The sequence below is a fragment of the Trichosurus vulpecula genome, chromosome 1 (genome assembly GCF_011100635.1).
Source record: "Trichosurus vulpecula isolate mTriVul1 chromosome 1, mTriVul1.pri, whole genome shotgun sequence".
Classification (NCBI taxonomy): domain Eukaryota; kingdom Metazoa; phylum Chordata; class Mammalia; order Diprotodontia; family Phalangeridae; genus Trichosurus; species Trichosurus vulpecula.
This window is the reverse complement of record NC_050573.1, coordinates 499,387,415-499,408,704: the sequence shown is the minus strand read 5'-3', so window position 1 is coordinate 499,408,704 and position 21,290 is coordinate 499,387,415. Positions and strand designations below refer to the sequence as shown.

Sequence of the window (21,290 nt, the reverse complement as noted above, 5' to 3'; positions counted from 1 at the left end):
CCTTGGTCTAACCACTGGATCCATTCCCCATTTGGTGGGCTTGACTATTTTGGTTCTAATATCCCTCAGTGAGGGCAAGCTCGCAAGTTTAGATTTCCCCAAAAAGGAGCATAATAGTCAGAGACCCAGGCCCCTAGAAGCACCTCATTGGTCAAGACTCTCCTGGCTCTAGCACCTTCTCTCCCTTACAAGGCAGACTCTCACTCCACCTCCCAGTCTCTCAGTTTTCTCCTTTGAGAAATGGGAAGATATTCTCCTCCTCTTCCTGGCATAGGGAAAAGGTTGCGATGAGACTCTAGACCCTCTGCAGTTTGCAGGAGGAAGGAGTGGGATGAGTGTTGGATGAGTGCCCAGGACTATCATTTGGCCTGAAATCCTTCCCAGTTCTCAAGCTGGGGTGAGAGGAATTTCAGAGGAATTGCTGCAACATGGTCACTGACAGCATACCATTCCTTTTGCAACTGAAGCTCCCTCCACAGCCCTCTGGACTGGTATCCCCACCCCTTTCTTACTCTTCTCCTTTTGCAATTCTCCAGGCCTGTGGCCTGGCCTGGGCTCTCAGGGAAAACAGGAGAGATCCCAGAGGCAGCTGAAATCCGGCCAATGCATCTGCACACACACACACACACACACACACACACACACACACACACACACACATTCTCAGAGTATTCTGACAACAGCAATGAACTGGCAGTCAGGAGACCTGGATTCTAGTTCTGGCTAGGCAACTTCTTTCTAGCTGGATGAACTTGGGAATGTCTCAACCTCAATTTCCTATGAAATGGGGATAAAAATAATTTCTCTCCCTTGAGAATGGGTGTTAATGGGATCAAATAAGATATCTGTGAAAGCATTATGCATATATGGGATTAGTGTATATGCACATACAATTGTAGATGCATATGCATCTTCATACATGAACAAAGAAACATATATATCTTTGTAACAATACAGAGAGAAAAATTATTCCCACAGACAGGCATATACCCACCCCCATACATACACGATCACACATGACACAACACACATTTATCCACGCACACTAGCATACACAATAGTACACATGTGTATACACCAATCACACATATATTTTCTCTTTGAGGAACTCAGTCTTAGCTGAAAAGCAGTGCTGGGATGATGAGGTTCTAGAGCTGGTGAGGAGAACCTGGTGAATGGGAAGACATGAGTCCTTTGGGATCAGTGTTTCCAATCTTAAGGTAGAAAAATGATGGTTCTGGTCTGGAGAAAGCCCAGGGCTGGCAGCCAGCAGGACTGGGCTCCAGGCCCCTGAGACAGTAACTCACTCAGTGACCTTGGGAAAAGTTACTTCCCTGGGCCTCAGTTTCCCTATCTGTGATGTAGTAAGCCTCCTTTACTCTTGTCCTTCACAGATAAGGATGAGAATGAATTATTTCAACGGCTCAAGGCCATGTTTCATGACCAAGGGAGCTGGATACAAGCTGGTAGGAGAGGGCAGCTTGGGGGTGAGGCACCACCAGCGCATCACCCTTGTCATGACCATAAGCCCCAGTCAAAACTTTGAGAGTGTGTCCCTGGGGTGGTGTTCCTACAGATCTGGCCCATTCCTTGGCTGGGAGGGGCTCCTAAGGAGATGGAAATGGGACACTTTTCCTCAACTAATAATTTTGAAGACTAAGCTGAGGATCCGGGTGGGAGAATGAATTAAGAAGGGGTGGTGAGCCACAGTCACAGTCAGGGTGGCAGGGTGGGAGGAGGGAGCTTATTAGAGAAGCTCATTTTTCAGGAGAATGCAGTCCCTAAGCAGAAGACTCTACTCTCAGTGTCTGCAGAGTGCTCAAATGTACCTTCCAGAGCAAATCAAAATAGCCACCTCCTAATTACAGTAAAAACAAGAAAAAAAAGGGGGGGGGTCTTCCCGCCCTGGGTTTAATTGGAGAAACTGTGAATTCGCCACCTTTTACTTCTTCCTTCCTCGCCTCCCCGAACTCTACCTCCCACCCGATTCAGCCCTGGCTCTTAAACCTTGGAACAGTGTGTGGGAGAGTGCCCGGGAGTGAGCCAGTCAATGGGTGTTTGTCAGCCTCCGAGCGCCAGGAGAGCCTTCCAGATTACCCCAGGGACCAAAGTTTGTGGGGGAAGCCAGTCTATAACGCTGGGGAAACCAAGGCTCTTTAGTGACTCCTTTCCTCTTTGAGGCTGTCCATGACACTCATTTTCATTTGATTTTTTACCTGGAAGGGGTGTGTGTGGGGTGTGTGTGTGTGCTGTGTGTGTGTGTGTGTGTGTGTATGTGTGTTGTCGGTGGGAGAGGTTGGATAAGACAGAGACACAATGATTTTCCCTGAGTCCCTCTCCAACGCTCTGGGGAGGTGGTACTATATGTCAGTGCGTGGGGCCATTCAGGCCAAACTCTGACTCTGGGGGCCAATTAGCCTCCGTGTGTGTGTGTGTGTGTCTGTGAAAATAAGAAAGATTCCAATGTATGCCAGCCCCTTCCTCCTCTTCTGGAGACTAGAGGGGAAGAGCTTTTTTGGCTACGCTTTCATCCTTCCTGTTGGAACCGTTCCTCTCCCTCCCTCCCTCCAAAACACACACACACACACACACACACACACACACACACACACAGAGCCAGCCACCACCAGCAGATCATCTCCTGAAACCTGTGTGCTGCCCGGTGGGGGCGGGGGAGGCGGGAAAAGGGGCGCAGACTTCCAGACCCCGCACAGTTTCCGCATCACAAAAGCCTCACGCAAAAAGGCGAGCCCTGGTGATTGCGCGTGGGTCGCTTAGGCACTCGCATCACGCGGCCGACTCGCCCTCCGTCTGAAGCCCGGGAACTGCCTGCGGCTCTGGCTTCGGGTTATTCGCCATCAGCAGCCACTTAAAGGAGGGAGGGGGGGCGCGTTAGGGGAGGGCTCGGGCGAGCTGGGGCCCGGGCCGTAGGTGGGAGAAGTGGAACGCGCAGCATCTTGAATGCAACTCCGCCGTTCCCTCGGCCGAGTCTAGCTTGGCCTCCCATTTTGACTTGCATCGGAAAGAGCTGCCCTGGGAATCTATTAAGCCCAATTTAAATCGACTCTCCGCCCCCCTGGTTCCTGCGCTCGCCTCCGGTTCTCTCCCAGCCTTCCTCGCCCCCGCCCCTCACCCCCTCCACCAACCGCGGGCGGAGGGCAGGCCGCAGCCAGGCGAGGCTGAGCAGCTCCGAGCTTCAGACCTCCTCCCCTCGTCTACACCACCCCCACCCTGGATCTGGGACCGAGCCGACTGCGTGTCTCGCCTATGGGGGTTCGGGTTCCCCGGGCCACCCGCTTCGGCCTGCATTTGGGTTCCAGGCTGCTTCCTATCTGGACTGGCAAGCCTAGGCGATGGTGCTGGCCAGCTAAGGAAGTTCCTTGCGCCTTAGCTCTGGGGCGCACTCTCCACCTCCCTCCTCCCTCCCGCTCCAGTTCCAGGGACGTCAGTGCCCCTACGGGCCGAAGTTATCTTCTCCTCCGTCCCCTAAACCCCAGTCCGTGGGGAGAAGACCCGCTTGAACTGTCTGACACCGCCCCCCCGCCCGTCACCGAGGCTTTGCCTGTGCAGTTATGCATTAGTGCACTATCTAACTGCCTGCACACAGACACACACACCCTCCCCTTCCCAAACTCCATACTGCATACGATTTAGGGGTTTCCAATTATTTCATTCATTTGCACGTTCTAAAAACACACAAACACGCGTTGATGACTCTGGATTGACCTAATGACCCCCAGGTTCTGGTTTTGATTCGGAGCCAGGAAAAAATTGTGACCATGAGAGCTTGGGGATTTCATTGTCACTTCAGTCTGTGAGCAGAGCTGTGTTGTGTGCGTGTGTGTGTGTGTGTGTGTGCGCGCGCGCGGGGGCGCGCTCATGTTTGAGACGGGGCGGGGGGGAAGGGGGGCTATTGGTCCTTGGGGGCCCGGGTTTGCAGGAGAAAATTCACCGGGATGAAAGAAGGGGGTGGTGAGGCGCGGGGGGGCGGGGGGGGGGAGGAAGAGAGGGTTTGAGGAGTGTTTAAAGCTCTGCTTTCTAGCGGGAGTCCAGATTCAGAGACAGCTTTGGGGGAGGGAGGAAGACTAGAGCCGAGAGCGGGCACGACCTCAAATGGTTGAAAGGAGGTGGTTAGAGTGGTGCCTTTAGCTCCAGAGGAAAGACCAGAAGCGGGATCCAGTGGCGTCGGCAGCTGGGAAGTCAGGGTAGGTAAGTTTGAGAAGTGCCAGCCTGAGCGGGGCAATTACAGTTCGGGCGATATTGGCTGGAGACGGGGGTAGGAGAGAATGGACTAGGGGACGAGAACAGATCGGCCGCCCACGATAGCAGCGCCCCGGCTGGCGATAAGAACAAGGACCCACAGTGCTCGTCTGACATTCCTTCCCTGGGAGCTCCAGGGTCCAGCGCAGTCAGTACTGGATTTTCAACTTCTACAAAACCACCGTGTTTTTTTTTTTCTTTTTCTCCAGCTTGGGTTCCCCAGCGACCACATACTCCTTACCTCTTCCCACGACCCCAACACAATCACAAACCTCCTCTTCCAAAGTCTCAGCCCTGCCCCTTCAGTCAGCCTCACTCATTCAGGCCAGTGAGATAGAGGCTCTTAAGACATTTTTTTTAAAACAAACTGAAGGGGGGAGGTGGAGGAGGGGGTGGGGTGGGTGGTAAAAAGCAACCAGACACCCTCAAGCAAAAGAAAATCCCCTAGAATTCCTCTTCATACAGGGGAAACCAGTAATCACCCAGCTGCTTTATGAAAACCCAAAACACCGAAGAGAGGAAAATACACAACTCCTGCCACCCCTCCCCCAAATAAGCCAGCGTCTGGAAGCTGAAATCTACCAGACAAGAGGGCTGCAAGTTACAGCAAGAGAATGAGAACGAGAAAATCGTAAACCCACCGAGTTCCATGAATTGAGAGGAAAAAAGACACAAAGATAATGCTTGTAACGATACCTGCTCTGTTCTTCCGTGATTTCCGGCGGTGGGTCTGTATTCTCTCCTCTCTCTCTTCCCTTCTCCTCTTCCAGAACACAGCTGCCAGATTAGATCCTTGAGAAAAAGATGGGAGAAATGGCACAATATTCTCTCTCTCTCTCTCTCTCTCTCTCTCTCTCTCTCTCTCTCTCTCTCTCTCTCTCTCCTCTCACACACTCTCTCTCCTTCTCTCGCCCTCTCTCCGCTCTTCCTTCTCAGCAACCGTTGCCAGCTCCTTCAGTAGCCATTACTCATGGGCCACTGGGGGATATAAGGTAATTAGAAACGGCCCTATAGCATCCAGCCTGAACGTTTTAATGCCAGGGGTAGCGGTGATGTTGAGGTTTGGCTGCAGGCGGCTTACATACACACCAGTCAGGAAAGTGGTGGAGCTAGGGAGGGGGTGAGGGGGGGGGTGAGTGGGAAAGGGGGAGGAGAAGGGGGAGGGTCTGTATGTGTATGTGTGTGTGTAGAGGAGAGAGAGAGAGAGAGAGAGAGAGAGAGAGAGAGAGAGAGAGAGGTTTGATTTCACTATGGAGACATGGAGACATCAGGTCATAAGGTAGAAAGCTCAGAGAAGCTGAGGAGACTGGTGGTGTTCATTTTATTTTTAATTTATTTTTTCTTAAAAAAAAAATCCCCCGAGGAGGTAGCAAGCTTGTCGGTGTGATGTGTGTGTGTGTGTGTGTGTGTGTGTGTGTGTGTGTGTGTGTGTGTGATATCTCTGCCAGGAATAGCAATCAGCAGAAACGGCGCACTGAGCGCAAAAATACTAGCACGAGGGGTCAAAAAAAAAAAAGCTGCAGACATTTTTTTTGGTGGTGGGGCGGGTAGAAGGTGGGTGGGAGGCTTAATTCTAGAAAGGAAAAATGGGACGCAAGGGAGGGGAGAAATATGCTGGATGCTTGGAGTTGTGATCTCCCTTTCCCCCTCTCTTTAAATCACACACACACACACACACACACACTACAGCCTATATGCACATCTCCTCTCTTAGACCCTAATAATACCTATGTCCTAAAGGCGGTCTGTTTAAGGGAGACTGCCTAAGGGGTGGGGGGCCGCACTGAAGCTCTCCATTTCTGAAAGCAGTGAAGGCATCGGAAGATTGATCCGAAGATTGCTAGCAGGAGCCAGAGGGCTGGAGGCGGGGTTGGGTAGGAAGGGCAGAAGAGGGAGGGAGGGAGGGAAGGAGGGAGGAAGAGAGAGAGAGAGAGAGAGAGAGAGAGAGAGAGAGAGAGAGAGAGAGAGAGAGAGAGAGAGAGAGAGAATAACACACCTGCAGCTTTCTCGGTTCTGCTTAGCCAGCTGTGTCCGAAGCACTGACTGACAGGAAAAATACAGCATTCCGGACTCCAAGGTTTGTGTATCTTTGGGGATTTAGCTTGGACCGTGGCTGGCAAATCAGATCCGACAGCAATCGGTGGCTTCTGGGTATTGGGGGACCGGGGAGGGTGATAACGTAGCACTTCCCCACTTTTTAAAGGGAGCCTCGGGGGAACCTGAAGGGTCCCCAAGCTCTCCAGCTTCAAAGAGCTTTCACCTTGAGAGATGCTGAAGATAGCGCCCTCCGGCTGCTGTTCCCAGCCTCGCGGTGGCTGGTCCTATCTCGGACTCGACCCTCCCACCAGGCGCCACTGAGACGGTGCTCCCCCCCCGCCCCCCACTCCCCGCGCATACTTCAGGCCCCCAGCCCTTCTACCCCTCTATCCTCCTACCCTGTACGGCACAGCTGGCGGGGAGATGAAACATATCGCATCACTGCTCTCTGTCTCTGTGTGTGTGTCTCTCTCTGTCTCTGTCTCTCCCTCCCTCCCTCCTCTCTCCCTCCATCCTTTCCTCCCTCCTGCCCTCCCTCCTCTCTCCCTACAGATGACAGACACCCTTATAATTATTCCCACCAATATCTAATCTCCTGCTTTTTTTTTTTTTTTGGCCTTTCCCCACTTGTCTAGGGCACATCCTGTGTCTGTAAATTCCCCAGGTTAATTACACATCGTGTGTGTGTGTGTGTCTGTGTGGTGTGTGTGCGTCTGTGTGGTGTGTATGTGTCTGTGTGGTGTGTATGTGTCTGTGTGGTGTGTGTGCGTTTGTCTGTCTGTCGGGGGTGGGGGGAGGGAATAGCTACCCAATTAGTACGCCTTCTCTGCCTTTTCCTCCCAACCCCTGTAGTTTCTGCGCTCTCTAAACCCGGCCCTTGTTTGTGGACCAGGGCTAAGGATAAGAACCCTGGAGAAGGAGCTTTTCTATTTATCTCCTAGCAGCGCGCCTCCGGCGCCCCCACCCCTCTTTCTCTCCACAATAGTGGCTCTGCTCTGGCTAATCACTCTTCCTTCTTCCACCTTTTCTCTCCCCATCCCCCTCCCACCTCCGCCCCCAGCCTCACTGGCTCCCGGCTCCCAGTCTCTGGCCGGCTCTACCACTAGTTTCCTACTACCCTTCCCGGGATGGACCACAGAGCAGGTCATCAGCGTATCTTCGTGGCATTATAACATTTTACATTCCCGACCCCTGGTTCCACTCTGGGACCTCTTTTCTGAGGAATAGCGACCGAGACAGAATATTTGATAAATGGCCTCCACTCCTTAATCCGTGGGGACCTTCAAATCCAGCAACCCCCAGGATATGAGAGGCTCAGGAGAATGAAGGCAGAGGTAGTGAGGTACAAGAATGGGCATGGAGAAATATGCATCTCAGCTCCTGCCCAATAGTTTGCCGTGGTACCTTGGGAAAATCATTTCCCCTTTTTGGGCACATATATTCTTATCTGTAAATTGAGAAAGTTGCACTAAATTTTCTCTAAGGTCCCTTAGAGCTATGATATTCTCCTCGCAAGGAGATAGGGGCACCCAATCCAAGCTCTCGGATAGACCTACTGTGTGACCTGGACAAGGCCATTTAACCTATGACTGTATCTCAGTTTGGCTTCCCTTTCCAGCTGTTTTAAGTAGAAATCAGATGGTGCTACTGTGTTTGAAAGGAGGGAATTCCAATCAGGATCTCTTCCCCCTGGCCTATTCAAGTGGGTCCTGGGGCAGCTAAGTGGTACAGTGGATAGAACACTGGGCTGAAAATTAGCAAGGCTCATTTTTCTGAGTTCAAATCTGGCCTCCTTGTGAGACCCTGAGCCTCAGTTCCTTGTCTGTAAAAGAAGCTGAAGGAAAGGGCAAACCGCTCCAGTATCTTTACCAAGAAAACATCAAAATGGAGTCATGGAGAGCTGGACAGGACTGAACAACAACAGGGCAGTTTTCCTAATTGTGTAGCTAAGGATTGATTCTGTTTTCCCAGTTAAATGAAACTTTAGTTCCAGACTTTGGTGCAACGTTGAATGATCAAACTTCTTCAGTTACTTAATCAACAACTATTTATTTGTGTGCCCAGCTCTACGAGAGATGCTGGGGAGAAAGACTGGGTCTCCAAATACCTAAGGAGGCAGACAGCGTGTGATAAGTGCCTTATGGGTAACACAGACACTAGGGAGTTCTGAGGAGAGGAACTCATGAAGGATTGGGGTAGTACTTCATGGAGAAGATAGGACCCAAGATGATTATTTGAAAGATGGGTAGGATTTGAATTTGGGGAGAAGCGGGAGGGAATGAGTTGGTAACAGTGAAGTTAGCAAATACACAGGGAAGAGCTGCAAGCCTACATGGGGACTGTGAGGACTCTGGCCTGGTCCTCCCACTTTTGATATTGGTACCAAGATTACCCAGGATGTTTCCATATTTGTATTTGGGAGATTGGGCCATTCTGCTCTCCAGTGCTCTGCTCTTACCAGACCTCCCCTTCTTTTCTGGTGTGCCTCCTCTTTACCACACAGTCACAAAGTGAACCTCAGCCCAGTCATAGACCAAACCCTTACACAGACTGCTAGAACTGACAGAGAGCTTAGAGATCATGTAGTCCAGCCCCTTCATTTGACAGGTAAAGAAACTGAGGAGCAAAGAGGGACAGTGACTTTTCCAAGGTCATTCAGCTAGTTTGTGGCAGGCAGGGGAACAGATTTCATGTTTCCTGACCCATAGTCTAGAATTTTCTATCATACCACATTGTCTTTCTCCCAGATCTGATTTTCCACCATCTTTGTCCTCATTCCAACCTTTGGGAGGAACGAAATGTTTCCTTCTCTTCCCTCTGTGGGTAAAATTTATGTTTTCCTAAAAGCTCAACCTACCCACTGCAAGACTCTTCACAGCCTCAACCCTTAACTAGAACTCCAAGCTAAGACGGTTGTCCCTATATCTCTGGCTTCCAGGTTAACTTAGTAAACTTCATGCTCGCCCATGGTCACACACTGAACCCAACTCCAGGCAGAGATAGACTCTCTAACCTCAAGTAACCACCTCAGAAAGGCAGTTAGCATTGGACTTGCAGTCAGAAGCAACCTGGGTTTGAATTCTACCTCAGCCCCCTCCAATCTAAGTGGCCATGAGCAAGTCACTAAATGTCTCTGAAATGTAGTTTACTCCTGGGGAAAACAGAGAGATAATAATACAATCTAACTCACGGGCTTTTTGTGAGATCGAATGAGGGAATATATAGCAAGCCCTTCGCAAACTTTAGAGGATGATGTAAATGTCAGTTATTAAGGTGTCAGATAAAGATGTCTGTGGATAGCTTAGAGGCAGTCTATTTCCATACAAATCCCAGCACATGCCCTAATGACAGGGACTTGGAACATCAGCCTTGTATCCAAAGGATAGTGTATATAAAAGTAAACAATGGAAGCAGTGTTACAATTGAAAGAGCCCCAAACTTGGAACCAGGAGACCGGGGTTCAAATACTACCTACCTTCGACACCTACCAGCTGCGTGAACACTGGCAAGTCACTTAGATCTGTTAGCCTCAGTTTCCTCACATGTAAAATGAAGAAAATAATACCTCTTAAGGTTGTTGTAAAGAAAGTGTTTTGCAAGCCCTAAGTGTGAGTATTATTTATTAAGTATCTACTTTGTGCCCCATCAACAAGTATTTACTTATTAAGCACCTACTGTGTCCCAGACATTGTGACAGGTGCTGGCTATACAAAGACAAAAATGAAACAGTTTCTGCCCTTAAGGATCTCAAGTTCTGCAGGGGAAGACTCCCTTCCACATTGAGACTTTCCCCATGGAGGTTTCAAGATGTATCGCAGGTTGGCATAAGAAATTAAATAGGAATTTTTTTTGAGTTTTGTGGAAGCCACAGGTGACACGAGAAGGCCAGCAGACACAGAAAAAAGTTTAGAAACTCAGAAATGAATAAATATATGTATAGTATCGTATAATATTAACATATTTTATCTTTTAATACATGATAATTCAGACTTCTTCTCTGGTACAGAGAGAGGGCCAAAAATTTTTACACAGATTTTCCAGATTGTGGCAGGGTGCTGCTCCCATAATGCCCTTGATGGGGAAGGGATAACTGAATACAGATAAAAGTATATTTAAAAGAAATATCAGGTAGTTTGGGGGTACTACTAATGATAGCAAATATTTATATAGGCTTTGTAAATATTAGATCGCACTGTCCTCATAACAGCTGGGAGTTAGATGATATTATCACCCCATTTTACAGATGGGGTAATTGAGACAGAAGTTAAGCGACTCATCTGAGGGTTACCCAGCTAGGAAATGGCTGAAGGTGGATTCGAATGCCTTTCTGATTCCAGGTTCGGCGCTCTATCCACCTACCTGATACTAGCTATTAGGGGCTCACAAAGCGCCTGTAGGAAGGAAGTGGCTGGCATTTGGGCCAAGCTTAAAAAAACTAGGGACTAAGTGGTTGAGGTTATGAGGCAGTGAGTAGAGCACCGGCCCTGGAGTCAGGTGGACCTTAGTTCAAATACGGCCTCAGACCCTTGACACACTTACCAGCTGTGTGACCTTGGGCAAGTCACTTAACCTCAATTACCCTGCCTTCCCCCCACCAAAAAACCAAAAAAACAACAGGAAAGGAGGTTGAGGTTAGGATGGAGTGCATTCCAAACATGGAGAGGGAAAGGACAAGCCAGGGGTAATGACTTATAGAATGAAGCCCGGTGGAGCAGCATCTTCTAAGACAAATGGGCATTCTATGATTCGCAGAATGTGCTGAGATTAGAAAAGATGGCGTGTAGCAGGATGGGAGAAGGGTATCTCCAGATCCAGCTGAGTCCATCCTCATGAGGCCAAGGCCACTGGGTAGAGTCTCCAGGAGCTCAGGCACCTACTGCTTCCTGTCTCCGCCCTAGAAAAATACAACTTTCTTTTACCTTCCTCCCCGGTACTAGGGACATTCTTGGCATCTTGGCCTCAGCTTTTTTTTTGAACCTAAACCAGGAATTCTGCTTTAATTCTCAGCTAGTTCTATCAGGATGAAGTGGGAAGAAAGATAGGGACAGGGAGTCCGAAGACCTGAGTTGAAATCCTAGACCTGTGATTTGAATCTTGGCCAAATTACTTAACCCTCATGGGTCTCAGTTTCCTGGTCTGTAAAATTAGAAAGTTGTGCTATATCTCTAAGGTGACTTCCTGTTCTAAATTCTAGTTAATAGTCAATAAACATTTATTAAGTGCCTACTATGTACCAGGCACTATGCTAAATGTTGGGGATACAAATATGAAAAAAGACAGTCCTTGCCCTAAAGGAGCTTACAGTCTAATGGGGGAAGACCAAACACAAAAGGAAGCCCAAAAGAAGGAGGTCCAAGAAAAGAACCTGACTGGGGTGATGGTGAAGAAGTGTCAGCTGACTTCTGGGGCAGCTAGGTGGTGCAGTGGATAGAGTGCTGGGTCTGGAGTCAGGAAGATCTGAGTTCAAATTTGGCCTCAGATATGTACAGGAGGTGATGCTGGGCAAGTCGCTTTAGCCTGTTTGCCTCAGTTTTCTCATCTGTAAAATGAGCTGGAGAAGGAAATGGTAAACCACTCCAGTATCTTTGCCAAGAAAATCCCAAATGGGGTCATGAAGTCAGACACAACTAAAACAACTCAAAGACAACCAATCAACCAACAACAGAGAAGTCCCAATGTACTGCAGCCAGGTGAAAAATGAGATGTCTTAGGAGTCCTCTCCTTAAATGGAGATTTGGAATTCATGGCCCCGCCCTCCAATCAGAGAGGCAGAGGGTAGTGATAAGGTGAAATGATTCTATGATCATAAGACCCTGCTTTTCCCCTCTTTATCCTGCCCCCTTTGGCAATCTCCCATTCTCTTTGTGGCTTGGAGCCCTTGGAATATTATTAACTAGTCCCCACAGAAGGAATGACCAGGGATGAATTCCAGGAGAATTCTAGGGAGGACAGATCCCCAACTTTAAAGGGTCAGAAGTGAATTCTCCTGGGGAGCAAAGGCATTGGGAGGTATCTGCCCCTTTGTTTGCATTAGTCCTACTTGAAAAGCCTCTTTCATGGAAAATCTATCTCCACAACCTTTCTGGAGTTAAATAACTAAACAGGGGCAGAGGGGAGAGAGTTTAGGGAAAAAAGATGTGCTGTCGACTGGGGCCTAAAAGGAGACTGTATCAACAGGAGGTGATGAGAGGCAGAGTTTCCAGATGTGGGAAGGAGGGGGATGGGTGATGAGGGATGGAGAAGGGGACAGCTCTGAGGCCAGAAAGAGTGAGAGGGCATACAGGGGACAGTCCAAAGGTGAATTCAGTGGCTAAGTTGAAAGAGGTCAGCTGTCTTGCCTATTAATCTAACCTAAATTATTATGATTTTCTCAGGTTAGTGACCAGCGGCTAAGCCTGGTATATTAGAGTTGGACAGTCAGAGAGAAAGTCATCACCTAACATGCGATCACTGCCCTTCTAAGGAGGCCATTCTCAGACTCTTATTCAGACATGCACAGCAGAGAGTCGTGCTAGTGTCATAGACAGGGATTTAGGAAGCCCAGGTTGTAGTCCTAGCATTGCTATTAATTTGAGAATAACCTTGGGCAGCTAGGTTGTGCAGTAGACAGAGGGCCAGGCCTAGAGTTCAAATCCAGCTTCAGACACCTACTAGCTGTGTGACCCTGGACAAGTCACTTAACACTGTTTGCCTCAGTTTCCTCTTCTGTCAAATGAGCTAGAGAAGGAAATGGCAAACCGCTCCAGTATCTCTGCCAAGAAAACCCCAAATGCGGTCACGACGAGCCAGACACGACTGAGCAGCGATAACAAAAACCTTGGGCAAGTTATTTTTTCTCTCTGGTTTTCCATTTCTCATGCTCCACAAGCTAGCAGGGCCTGCTACCATCTTAAAATCACAGATTGTTACCAGTGGAAATGACCTAGGAGATTAATCCAGTCCAGCCCCTCATTTCACAGATGAAGAACCTGAGGCCTAGAGATGGGAAATAACCCACTCGAGGTCACATGACTAGTGGCGGCAGAGTTGTGCCTGAATCTCAGGCTTCCGCTCTCTCCATTAAGCCAGGTGTTGCTCCCTCTTACCCTTCCAGACTCGCCTCTGTAACCAAGCATTTAATTGATCACAATGAACACTTAAATTCCTAGCAACGAGGCTTAGCTGATTTTGCCCTTTACAAGGTGGTGTCATTACAAAGAACTCTGGGCTGAGAGTCAGGAAAGGTGGAGGGAGAGAAAAAGCACTTATCAAGCACCTATTGTGTGCCAGGCACTGTGCTAAGTGCTTTTACAAATACCATCTTATTTTCTCCTCACAATGGCCTTGAGAAATAGGTGCTATTATTAATTATTGTTTATAGTTGAAGAAACTGAGGCAGGACTTCTCTGGCATCAGACAGCTAGTATAAATATCCAAGGCAGGATTTGAACTCAAGTTCTTCTGACTCTAGGCCCAGTGCTCTATCTACTATGCCCCCCCCCAGGTGCCTAGGCTAGAAACTCCTGTTCTGGTCTCAGTCCTGCATGAAACTGTGTGAGTCTGGGCAATTCAATATTACTCCAGGCCTTGATGTCACCATTTTCTACATTTCTGTCTCCTGTCTTGCTCATAGAAGATGAGATGGTTGAGATAAAATAATGTATGTGCGGGGTCTATAAAAATACATTTAAGTATAGACAAAATAGTATTATTTGTCTAAAGATAAGTCTGCCGATTTTTTTGATTTCTCAATCAGTAGGATTGTAACTTGAATTGTTCATAATGATGATACCATCCACACTTTATTGGGCTCTGTTTGTTCTTCCTAGATTTTTACTAGCATTGGACTATTCAAAATGGAAAGGAAGAACCTACTCTTTGGACCTGAACTTCAGGCATCTCTAATATTAATGTTTATGTAACACCCTTCCCCAACTTGCACTCACACCTAAGTGTTGGATCCCAGAGAGTGACTGCTATTTCAGGTTCAAGACAGGTACAGATTTCTAACCCTATAGCTCACAAGTACCTCACTGGTGTACTTCCCATGAACAGTTAGCTAGGAGACACAGTTCTCTCCCCCCCCCACCATAAACCTGGGGGCACACACACACACACACACACACACACACATACACACACACACTGCTTGAGGGAAGAGTGGGCTCAGTCTTAGAGTACAATGGAAGTGAGTCATTAATGCAGGGCACATACGTGTTAAAGGTAACTCCCAACTCCTGTTACAACCGAACCTGGAAATCCCTTCTCTTTTTGTAGAGTTCTCATGTCTCTGCTGGGCAGGTTGTTCAGCTAGGTTCCCAGTCCACATAGCCTGACTCTCTTCTCTGCTGCCAAGGCCCATGCTCCTTGCAGCTGCTTCCTCCCTTGAGTGATTGTCTCTTTTGTATTCTTGTGTGTCTCAGCTCCCCAGAGGTTGTGTTTTCTGATTGAATAGCTTCCCTTCCAATCTATGTGGCTGGTGGAGCAAGGTGGAGGAGAAGAATTTTCCTCCTCATTCTTTGCAGGTCTCCTCCTCCTCCTCCTTCTCCTCCTCCTCTTTCTCCTCTTCCTCCTCTTCCTCTTTCTCCTCCTTCATTGTCTCCATGGGCAACTCTGGAGGTCAGCTAGATGGGGTTTCTTTGGTTTTGCTGCTAGACCATTTGACTGATGGGGAAAGGAAAGGAAAGGAAAATCCCACCTTTGCCCAGGAGTATCCATATCAAAGCTCCTAAGTTGGACTTTACCAAACTGAAACTCTGTCCCTAGGGCTTAGCTATTTAAACCCCTCAGGAACATAACTAATTTGTTTGCTCAGTCAGTCTAGGACTGTCCTAGACAGTCCCTTAATAAAAGGATTTGTTCTGTGAAGTTTGGATTCAGTCAAAGGGCCATTCTTGAGGACCTAGGGGGCCACGTGTGGCCTTGAGGACACAGGTTTCCCCACCCCTGGAGGTATTTTCTAGACTCACTCAGAGGATGTTGGGGGCACCTCATAAAGGTATCAACCTGTATGGTTAAGATTTTAAATAGTTACATACTTTGTGATTATATTATGGAGGGAGAGGGAGTGTGTGTATGTGGGGGTCAAAGAGCAACCTCTCTACGTTTATGTAGCAATTTAGGGTTTACAAGGTACTTCACATATATTATCTCACTTTAAAGATGAGAGAGCTGAGGCACAGTGACTTTCCTGGGGTCTTTCTTGTCTTGTAGCCACACTGTTAGTAAATGCCAGAGGCAGAGATTCAAACCCACGTCTTTCCTGACTTCAGGTCCAGAGATCTTTACACTATCCCAAACTGCCCCCCTAGAGCTGAATCTCCTCCAGTTTGAGATTCATCCACAGTTGATGGCAGGAGATTGGCCTCCCACTACCTCCAGTGGCCAGGCTCTCACCACCAAGCTCTCGTCTGACAGGTAGCCAGCGTTAGGTCTAAACCAAGACAACACCACTGGAGACAACTCAAAGAACAGAGACGACCACCTGGGCCCAGGCCATGCTTTCCAAGAGATCAGTCACATGTACTCCCTAGCTCCCTTCTATGGCTGGCTCTAGCCACCTCTAATGGGAATAGCTGTTTGTTGTTGCTTTAAATACTTAGCCAAAAGCAAAGAATTTGGAGGAGGGGGTGGTGACCAACCACCCTACTGGGCATGGATCTCGTGTGAGACACATGTCCTCAGTCCACATGTGGCCAGAGGTTACGGGAATAAGCACTGAGAAATGTTGGCACAGCTGTGGCTGGGCGAAGGGAATGCTTTTAGGCCCAATGCTTTTCTTCCTGAAACCATTACTACTGTTTTAGCATGGTGGGAGGTGTCATTAGAAGCCATCTGGGACCTTTTAGCCTGGCCATTTGCAGAGGCAGGGACAGACCTGAGATGGTGAGTGTACTTTCATCTTTGGGGTGGCTGCATTTGTTAATTTCCAGGCTGATATAAAAAACTTGGCCCCAGCTTACTATTTCTGGAACTCTCCAGGGACGATCACCTTCCTTTCTCAGCACTGGAATCTAAACGGTCTTGAAAGATGCTTAAATCCTTCCCGAAACTGAGAGCTAGGGAGGAGCTGTGGGATCTGGGGGTTGCATTTGCACAATATTGAGTCTTCTGTCAGGGCAGAGGCAGGGGATGGAATAGAGAAAGAAAGAAGAGACAGAGAAGGAAGAAGAGGGGGGAAAACAGAGTGAATGAACAGAGACAAAAATAGAGGTAATGAGAAAGGAAGAGTGAGAAAGGGAAGAAAGGAGAGAGAGAGAGAAACCAAGAGAGATTCATCACCTGATGGATATGTAGTTAAAGGTCATAAACAAGAAATTCCTTTAAGAATTATCTATACCTACCTGAAAAATGATCAAATTCTCCAATAACCAGAGAAATGTAAATTAAAACAACTCTGAGGATCCCCTCTCACAACCATTTAATTGGCTGCTATATTTTTAAATGATACAATTCAATGCTGGTGGCTCTGTAGAGAAGCAGGCACGATGGTAGACAATGTTGAGCTGTGAATTTGGGGAGCAGTAAGGTGTTATGTAATAAGTTACAAAACTGATCATGCCCTTTAAATTCATTATATTTTCTCCCCAAGTGCTTTGTTTCTTTAAATTTCTCTATTTTTTATTGATAACACCACTACCTTTTGTCCCCCAGGTTCACAACTTTGTAGCTACCCTTGACTCTTCCCTTTCCTTAACTCCAATCTTATTAATCCTGCCACTGCAACAGCTCTTGCATCCATCCCCATTCTACTACATCTCACCTGTACTACTGTCAGAGCCTCCTTATTGGTTTCTTTGCCTCTTAATCTCTTGTGTCTACAAGCTGTTCCTACATAGCTACCAACCATATGATCTCATTCAAAAGTTTTCAATGGTGTCCTGTTGCCTCTAGGACAATACGGTAATTCCCCAGGAACATTGAAAGCCTTTCACAATCCAGCTATGGTTCATCTTCTTTCATATGACGCCCCTTCACACATTCTCCATCACAGTTAAAATGGCCGTCTAGTTATTCTCTGTATCCAACACTGCATCTCTCCCCGTGGTGCTTTTATCCAAGTGGTTCTCCAAGTCCAGAGGGCACTTTTTCCTCCCAAGTGCATCCTCCTTCAGAGTAGAGGTCAGTTCCTCTACTCTTACACAAGAACTTTTTTGGTTACTAATACTTTCGCCCTATCAAAATTACTTTGGATAGACTACATATTTATGTACATATTGCATACCTCTAGTAGAACATAACATCCTTGAATGCAGGGGATATTTTCCTTTTGGTTTTGTATCTCCAGTGTCTAGCATATAGTAGGTACTTAATAAATGTCTATTGAATTGAAGTGGACTCAGAGATCCCTCTATTAAGGCTATACTTAAGAATGTAAATAAAAGGAATAAAAAACCCTATCTGTGCAAAAACATACAGAATGGTTTTAGCTGTAATGGCAAAAAACTTGAAACAGCCCTGTGTCTAGCGATTGGGAAATGGCTGAACAAATAGTGGTATACAAACCTAACGGTATTATTATACCAAAAGGGATATGAGGAATATAAAGATATCAGGGAAGACACAGGAAAGTAATGCAAAATGAAGAAAACAAACAGAATCTGAACATTAGACAGAGAAGTTCTAATTAGTGCGAACGATGAATCCCCTGATGTGGTTGAATGTATTCAGATTTGAAATATTTGAAGTTATGATTATGGTACATATGCATATGCATAAAATATGGTGATTGGTTCCAGCCCAACGGAAATAAGCAGTGCAAATTCAAACAGTTCGACCATTTCAGGGGAATTTATTGTCCGCATTAATCAGGACCCACAGCTATGCAACAGCAACAGCAAAATCTTTTTTAAAAAATACACAGAAGAAAAAGAGATCAGACCAAAAAAATGCCTCTATTTTGATAAATACACACAAATTATAATTCGGATATTATGGCTTTATGTACAATCATTTTTATTCATCATGTTTGTAGGAATATGTATTTTTGTTAAATACTAAGTTTAGGATTAATAATTAAGTGAAAGAAATAATTAAAGCAAAAGAGAAAATAAATAAAAGAGAAAAGAGAAAGGAAATGACTTGGGTGGGGAAGGTAAAGAGAATGAATGAAAGAGAAAAAAGAAATGATTGAGGGAGAAAGAAGGATCTGGAGGATGAGAGAAATGCGGGGAAAATGGAAAGAATGAAAAAGAAGGCCAGTGAAGGAGGAAGAAGAAAGAAGAGACAGATTAAAGAGAGAATGAGGCGAAAGAGAGAGGAAAATGGATGTGATTGCCGTTTTTTTTCTCTCAGTTGAATGAGGTAGCTTTGCCTGAGGAAACAATCATCAGCTCTGGACCTGGGCTGGCTGCTTCTCCTGCAGCTCAGCGCAGTTCCAGGGCCCCTGTCTATCTTGCCACCTTTCCTTCCCTCCATGATGCACAGTCCTGATCCCATTCATCCAGATTAGGGGAGGGGAAAGTACCACAGTACCGCAGGGCAAGGGTGTCGGGAGGAGGGCAGAGAGCTAATAAATGGTGACCAAAGCTTCCGACCCCAGAGCAGATCCTTTCCATGCCTCTCACTTGTCAGTCTCCATTAACGAGGGACGTCCCTCACGTCAACCATCCCCTCTTTCCTCCCAGGACTGGCCTGTGTTCTTTGTTAGTGAAATATTCCTGGAGATGGGAGGGTTTGAGAGGTTCAGTGTCCTGGGACAGAGCAAAGCTGGGTGATTTGGTCAGATGTGGATGGATTTCTTCTGCAGCAAGCCTTGCCAACGCTTCTGCCTGGACTCTTTCTTCCCTGTCACCTTTCCCTGTGTCCCAGACACCCCAGGCAGTGTCTCAGAGATACAGTCCCAGGATCCAAGATATGAGGAGGAGTTAGTTTCTCACTGACACAAAGTAAAGCTTGGGTAGAGTGTGAGAATCTATCTCCAGGAGAATTACAAACCTAGTTTGGGTTGGTTAGTTCAGTTGGTTAATGAGACCAAGTTCATGGGTTTACCTTTAAGTGCATCAGTTATATTCTACCTATTCCCTAATATAAGACTGACTTGGAACCCTTGGTCACAACACTTAACCCTAACCCCAGCCACTCACTGAACCTGACCATCCATCTCATTAAAGGGAGATGAGACAGGTGAGTGGAACTAATTCGGTGAGAACCCTTTCTGTCATGAGAACTGTAATTCAATATGGCCTCCCAATATTCCCTGGAAACATAGAATAAATTAGTCTTTTATTTTTTCTCTAACTACCCAAGGACAGTGGGGAAACTGAGGTACCAATAGATTTGTCAGGGAATTGACGGTTAAGAATACTATCAGCCTCTCAACGCCATTACCCAACTACAGTTATCCTTTCCACATTGTGACTTTCCTCATCACGGTTTCACTATATCGTGGGTGGACATAAGAAATTAAATGGGAATTTTGGGGAAGTTTTGAAGAAGCTGCAGATGACACAGAAAAGAGTTTAGAAACTCAGAAATGCATCAACATATGCATAGTACTGCATACTATCAACATATTTTATCTTTTAACACCATAATAATTCAGACTTCTCTGGTACGCAGGGAGGGGCCAAACATTTTTTTACGTGGGATTTTTCCAGATTGTGGGTGCGTGATGTCCCTAAGCCCTGAGATGTGGAAGGGATAACTGTAGATAATTTAATGAAAGAAGCATCAGGACCCTATGAGAGAGGCTAGCAGGAAGTTATGTCAGACCTAAAGGGAACTTCATGAGGGTGCCATGAAGGAGAAAGAAAGGCAAAAAGATCTTCAGACTCCGTGAGTTACTCCCCTCCTTTGCTGTATGTGTGCTAAGCTTGAGTCCACCTGCCCCTGGACTCTATGTACTTTTAGGAAAGTGTGCCCTTGATTTGGGGTAGGCTGGGTTGTTTTGTACCACCTATTACTTTACCACTTTAGTAATTATTTATTTCTAAAAATTAATTACATCTTGCTGGCTAATGTATATCAACTGATAATCGCTGGGAGAAATCACAGTGGTTGGGGCTCATGAGTCATCATCCTAGAAAACCATACCCCTCTAGCCCTCAATGTCCCTTAGACTCTTTGGGGTGAAATCACATTCTGGGGACCCAATCCTCCAGATCAAAGGGAAGTTTGAGCTTTTAGCTCCAGGGCATATACTATTACTTATTTTATAGCTGAGAAAATATATGCTCAGAGAGATTGATGAGAACCTGCCCAAGGTCACACAGTAAACTAGTCATAGAATCATAGACTGATGGAATGCTTGTGTTGGAAAGACTCTTAGAGATCAACAAATTCCTGTGCTTTCACCTCATCCCCTTTCCCAGTTTTACAGAGGAGGATACCTCAGAAGCTAAGAAATCAGAGAAACCAGTTCATTTAACAAAAGTTACAAGATAAGTTATGGTAACAGACTTAGGATTGAAACCCAAAATTCTAATGACTCTTCATTCCAAGGTTCTTTTCACCGCATCACGGTGTCTCATGATCTGATGAGTTTTAGGACCTTCCTGGTACACTGAGATTTCAGGGACATCAGGGATCTTGGGGTAGTCTATCCTATCTGGGAAACACAATCTTTAGAACATGTTTCCAGGGTAAAGAGATTCACATAAAATTTCATCCAGGAATGAAACTCTAGCAACTAGTTCATTGCAAGCCCCCAGACCCACAGTGTCCTAGTCTCCAGAAAGCCTGAACCAAATGACTTCCCCAGGACCCCTCTCTGCTGCTTTGGGCTCCAGAAGGTACTCAGCCTAGGGGTCTGGCTGGAGGATATGGTCCAGCTCCAGGAACCAGAGGCATGGCTATGTCTGGGATTCAGACTCATGGTGGCGCTGGGCATGGGTCACTCTGTTGTTTGGGAAGAGGCAATTAGACAGGTGGCCCCGTTCCATTCCTTGCCCCAGGCCCAGTGCCAACTTTCCTGGGCCATCAGCCCTGTGCAGCTGTCTCAGACAAGGAGTAAATATTGGTGGGGTGGTGCCAGTGACATCACTGCAGCATCGGCCTGAACATGAGGAAAGGAG

General features: G+C 46.9%; 1 protein-coding gene across 1 annotated transcript in view; it reads right to left on the bottom strand.

The window, feature by feature from the left end:
• The window catches only part of RAI1 (retinoic acid induced 1), a 170,958-nt gene extending 165,910 nt beyond the window's left edge, over window positions 1-5,048 (bottom strand). The window contains exon 1 of the mRNA XM_036741377.1: window positions 4,957-5,048. The gene's annotated coding sequence lies outside the window, so the exon portion shown is untranslated. The remainder of the gene's footprint in view (window positions 1-4,956) is intronic.
• Window positions 5,049-21,290: the final 16,242 nt, after the last annotated feature.